General features: G+C 39.0%; 1 protein-coding gene across 1 annotated transcript in view; it reads left to right on the top strand.

Moving 5' to 3' along the window:
* The window catches only part of MAP3K2 (mitogen-activated protein kinase kinase kinase 2), a 208,349-nt gene that overhangs the window by 50,202 nt on the left and 152,168 nt on the right, over window positions 1-5,979 (top strand). The gene's annotated exons all lie outside the window — the stretch shown is intronic.

A 5,979-nucleotide genomic window follows, 5' to 3' on the forward strand; every position in this document is an offset into this window, starting at 1 on the left:
GCTCTGGACTTCTGTCATGACAGAAATACCCAATCACATATCCCTTTTAAACAATTTTCTCCCTCATTTGTTTCAATGCAGTATACATTATTGAACCCATCTTTTTCAGTCTCCCCTCAATCCCGATGTGAGTCCTGTTTTACAACAGTGGCACCATGCAGAATATGTCCTTTTTTGACTGAGATACTTCTCTCAGCATAATGTCCTCCAGGTTCACCCATTTTGAGTAATACTGCAGGAGTTCCTTGTTTTTCAATGCAGCATAGTATTCCATTGTGTGAATATACCATAGCTTTTCTATCCATTTGCTTGTTGATGGGCACTTAGGTTGTTTCCAACTTCTTGCTATTGTGAACAAAGCTGCGATAAACATGATGTGGATATATCTGCTTGGATGTCAGTTATGGTCTCTTCGGAGTATATTCCCAGTAGTGGAATTGCTGGGTCAAATGGTATCTTTATTTGCAACATTTTGAGAAAGCGCCATACCGCCTTCCACAGTGGTTGCACCATTTTACACTCCCACCAACAGTGAATAAGGGTTCCGGTTTCTCCACAACCTCGCCAGCATTTGTTGCTTGCTGTTCTGTTAAATTTTGCTGTTTTGACTGGGGTGTGATGATATCTCATAGTTGTTTTCATTTGCATCTCTCTTAGGGCTAGGGATTTTGAGCATTTCTTCATGTGCTTGTTAGCCATCTGAATGTCTCTTTGGTAAAGTGTCTGTTCATACCCTAGGCCCATTTTTTCTGTTGGATTATTTACCCTTATCTTGTTGTGGTGCTCAAGTATTTTATAAATTCTGGATATAAGTTCCTTATCTGATATGTCATTACCAAAACTTTTTCCCAGTCTGTGGCTTCCCCTTTTACCCTGTTGGAGAAGTTTTTGGGTTTGCATAGGGATTTGATTCTTAGAAGGTCCCATTCAGCTATTTTATCTTCTCCTGGTTGTAGGTTTTTCAGGATACTTGTAAGACTGTTTATGTTGTGGATTAGGACTTCTGGCATTCTTCCAAGCTTTTCTTTAATGAAGATTATAGTCCTTGGTTTTAGTTCTAGGTCCATGATTCACCTTGAGATGGTTTTTGTGTATGGAGTGAGGTGTGGATCTTGCTTGAGTCTTTTGCAGATATTTTTCCAATTTTCCCAACACTATTTGTTAAAAAGGCTGTTGTTTCCCCATTTACCTGATTTCATCTCCTTGTCAAAAATCAGTCAGTTCTTTTCCATGAATCTGTGTGTCTGTCATTGTACCAGTACCATGCTGTCTTAACCACCATGGTAGTGTAGTAGGATTTGAAATCAGGGAGTGAGATACCTCCTAACATTTTTTCATTTTTAAGGAGTGCTTTGCTTAATCGGAGCTTCTTTCCATTCCAAATGAAACTGGTGATCGCCTTTTCCATCTCATTGAAGAATGGGATTGGTATTTGTATTGTGATTGCATTGAACATGTAGATTGCCTTTGGTAGGATTGTCATTTTCACAATATTGAGTCTTCCTATCCATGAGCCAGGGATATTCTTCCATTTCTCCAGGTCTCTTTTTGTTTCTTGTAGTAATGTTTTGTAATTTTCTTTGAATAGATCCTTTGTGCTTCTGGTTAAGTTTACTCCCAAGTATTTAATCTTGTGATTAGCTATTGTGAATGGTATTCTTTTTCTTAGTTCCGGCTCTGTATTCTCTTTGTCACTATAGAGAAATTCAACTGCTTTTTGTATGTTGATCTTATATCCTGCTACTTTGCTGAATTGGTCCACTGTGCCCAATAGTTTTCTTGCTGAGTCTTTAGGATTTTCTAAGTATACTATCATGTCATCTGCATAGACATAATTTTACCTCCTTTTGCCTATTTGGATACCTTTTATTTCCTTCTCTTGTCTTATTGCTATCGCTAAAACTTCCAATACAATATTGCATAAGAGAGGTGATAGTGGGCATCCTTGCTTAGTTCCTGTTCTTAAATGGAATGCCTTTACCCTCTCTCCAGTGAGAACAATGTTGGCTCTCGGGTTTGCATATAAATACTTTTTACTATATTGAAGAAATTCCCTTCTAATCCTATTTTGTTGAGTGTTTTAATCAGGAAAGGGTGCTGGATTTTGTCCAAGGCCTTTTCTGCATCAATTGATAGAATCATTCTTTGCTAATGTGGTAAATTACATTAATTGTCTTCCTTATGTTGAACCATCCTTGCATACCTGTTATAAATCCCACTAGGTCATGGTGAGTTATTTCTTTGATGTATTGTTTGATTCTGTTGGCCCGTCGTTTATTCAGGAAATTTGTATCTATGTTTATAGGAGATATTGGCCTATAGTTTTCTATTTTGGTGGTGTCCTTACCTGACTTTGGTATCAAGGATGTGTTTTGCCTTATAGAATGCGTCTGGGAGATTTCCATCTTTTTCTGTTTTTTGAAATAATTCATGTAGAATTGGTTACATTCTTCTCTTAATGTTTGATTAAATTCAGTTGTACAATCATCTGGTTCAGGGGTTTTTTTGGTCAGAAATTGTTGTATTACCTTTTCAATTTCTTCTTTTGTAATGGGTCTTTTCAGATGTTCAGTTTCCGGTTGTGTCAGTTTAGGTAGGTTGTGCATTTCTAAGTATTTGTCCATTTCTTCTAGGTTTCTTATTTGAGTATAGTTTTTCATAATACTCTAATGTTAGCTTTTTTATTTTAGGTGGTTCTGTTGTGATGTTGCCTGATTTGTCTTATTTGGGTTATTGGTGTCTTCTCCTTCTTTACTTTTGTGAGTTTTGCTAATGGTTTGTCAATTTTATTGACCTTTTCAAAGAATAAACTCTTAGTTTTGTGGATAGTTTCAATTGTTTTCGGTTTTCTGTTTCATTTATTTCTGGTCTAATTTTTAAAATTTCAGTTTTTTTAGAGAGTATTGGGTTTTCTTTCTGTTCTTTTTCAATTTGCTGGAGATGTTGGGTTAGAGAGTCAATGGTCTGTTTTTCCTGCCTTTTGACGTATTTGCTTATTGCTATATAGATTGACCTCTGATCACCACTTTGGCTGTTTCCCAGAGGTTTTGGTAAGTGGTGTTTTCCTTGTCATTTGTTTCAAGAAACTTTTTAATTTTATTTTTTATTTCTAGTACACAGTCATGTTCAATCAAGGTGCTGTTTAGCTTCCAAATGTATGTTTTTTTTTCTCCTTTATCTTTTATTAATTTCTAATTTTGTTGCATTATGGTCTGAAAAGATGCTTTGTATTATTTCTATGTTTTTTAATTTATTGATGCTTGCCTTGTGACCTAGAATGTGATCTATTCTGGAGAACGTTCCATGCACATTGGAGAAGAAGGTATACTGTGCTTTTTTGGGGTGCATTAGCCTATAAATATCTATGAGGTCAAGTTGGTTTATTGTGTGGTTTAATTCTTCATTATCTTTTGTGAGTTTCTTTCTTTTAGCTCTATCTTGTCTTGAGAGTATTGAAGTCTTCAAGTACAATAATAGTGTTATCTTTTTCCTTTTTCAGTTTTGTTAATGTTTGTTTTATGTATTTTGCTGGTCTTTTATTTGGTGCATAGATATTTATTATTGTTTTGCCCTCTTGTTCTATTGACCCTTTCAGCATTATCCTTTGTGATGGTTTTTACATTGACATTTATTTTATCAGAGATTAATATCGGTACTCCTGCCTTTTTCTGCTTGCCATTTGCTTGATATATTTTCCCCCACCCTTTTATTTTTAGTCTTTCTTTATCTTCATTTTTCAGGTGTGTCTCTTCTAGACAACATATTGATGAATTTTGTTTTTTATCCAATCTGCTACTCTTTTTGTCTTCAGAGGTGCATCTAAACCATTCACATTCAGTGTGACTATTGGGAGGGAAGGTTTTATTGCTATCATTGTGTTGAGTTCTTTTTGGTGTTACTTTGGACCATGCGGCTTTCTGTGGTATGTCTGTAAAAAGGATATCTCTGAGTCTTTCCTGCAATGCTGGTCTTGTTTTCACAAGCTCTCCTAGGTTCTGCTTTTTTGGGAATATCTTGATCTCTCCTTCGCATTTGATGGATAATTTTTCTGGGTACAGTATTCTTGGTTGACAGTAGTGTTCTTTTTTTATATATATGTCCTTCCACTCTTCTTGCCTGCATGGTTTCTGCTGAGAAATGGGCACTTAATCTTATCTGTTCTCCCTTTTAGGTTACTCTTTGTTTCTCCCTTGCTTTCAAGATTCTCTCCTTATCTTTGGTTCTGGCAAATTTAACTATGATATGCCATTTTGTTTTTCTTTTGGCATCTAGTGTATGTGTTGTTTGCTGAGCTTCTTGAATATATATATACTCTCTTTTTTCATTATGCCTGGAAAGTTTTTTTCTAGCAATTCTTCCACAATTCTTTCTGTGCCTTTGCTTGCTTCTTCCTTCTGGGATTTCAGTGATGTGCATGTTATTTCTCTTAATGTTGCCCCACATTATTCTTAGGTTTTCTTCTTTTTCCTTCTTTTTTGAGTCTACTTTTTGGTCTAGCAGATCAGTGGTGACAATTCTGTCTTCAATTTCATTTGTTCTGTGTTCCATCTCTTCAGCTCTGCTCATGTGTCCCTCCATCATGTTGACAGCCTATGAAACATTGGCCTTTATATTTTGGATAGTGGGTTTCTTGTTTTTCCAGTGCCACCAATCCCATCCCTCGTTTGTTTTCTCTGCATTGTTCCACTTTTTTTTTTTTTTAGTTCCTCCTGGTTTTTGCTTGTCATATCATGTAATTCTTCAAGTTTGTCTTTTATCCATTAAATATATTCAATCATTCTTCTTTTAAATTCTATGTCAGAAAGTTTCATCAGACTTTCTGGCTTCAGGAAATCCACTGATACTGTGTCACCCTTTGGGGGTGACATTTTGCTTTGTTCTAATGTATTGTGTGGGATAGCTTGCTTTCTTTGAGACATTGATATGTTCTTGATCTGAGAACAATGCTCTAGAGATCAGTTGGGCAGCTACCCCACTTGTGTGTTTCTCTGAACTTCTGACTTCAGGGGCATGTCAGTTCAGAGCCTGTGAGAGCAACCTCTTGTTGATAAGACAGGTCAAGTTACTTCCAATTAAAGGCAAGTTGAATGACGGGACTTGTAGGCACCTATGTGGAGCCAAATGGGGTGAGGCAGGCATAGGGTTGGGGTGATCACAATGGCAGGTCAAGTACTTGGGGGACCTCAGTTGGACCTCAGCTCTTTGGGTGTGCTCACAATTGGGGTCTCTACTCAAATTCCAGATGTCCTTCTCCCACCCAGTGGTTTTTACTCAGTGGCACCTCCCCAGTGGCACTTATGCAGGTGCCCTCATGCAGCTGCCCATCCCCAAGCAGGGTCCTAGGTCCAGTGGGAACTGAAAGGTCAAAGTCAAATTCCCACTGACCCACCTGCCTCTGGCTGGTCGGCAGAGTCCATAGAAGTTCAGACAGAGTACCACTGGCTGGCTTGTTCCTGGACAGTCAGTGTGGCCCAAGAGAGTTTGTCCAAATTCCCCACCAGTGGGCATGCCCTTAGGTGCTCATACAGGTAATTGGCAATGCCCCAGAAAACCCAGTTAGGATCCTACCAGCCTTTCTTTTTCCAGATTAGTCCCACAGCAGCTCGGTTGGTGGCTTCAGGTAATGGCTGGATCCACAGCGTGGCTTTGTGTTCCTTTAGCTCCAGTAGGAACTGCTGCAACAAAAGTTCTGATTCAAAACCCTACTGTCCATGGCTTGTTGAGTTGGTTGGTCTCTGTGTGGCATGAAGGAGCCTCTAGTGGCCCTTGGGCACTGTTGGGGTCGCAAAGCTGTGGTGTGGCGGAGGCATCTGGTTGTGGAGCCGCCATGGGTAGGGGAAGAGGAGGAAACACAGGGCTGGGGGTGGGAGGAAGGGTCTCAGGCACTACCACCAGGAGGCAGGGGACTTGGGCCGCACCAGGGGTTTATGTGGTGGCAGGCTGCTTGTGGGGTCGTTGTGTAGCGTCAGGCTGCGGGGG

This window comes from Elephantulus edwardii, unplaced genomic scaffold (genome assembly GCF_000299155.1).
Source record: "Elephantulus edwardii isolate Elephantulus edwardi_28Jun2011 unplaced genomic scaffold, EleEdw1.0 scaffold00523, whole genome shotgun sequence".
In the NCBI taxonomy this organism is placed as follows: Eukaryota; Metazoa; Chordata; class Mammalia; order Macroscelidea; family Macroscelididae; genus Elephantulus; species Elephantulus edwardii.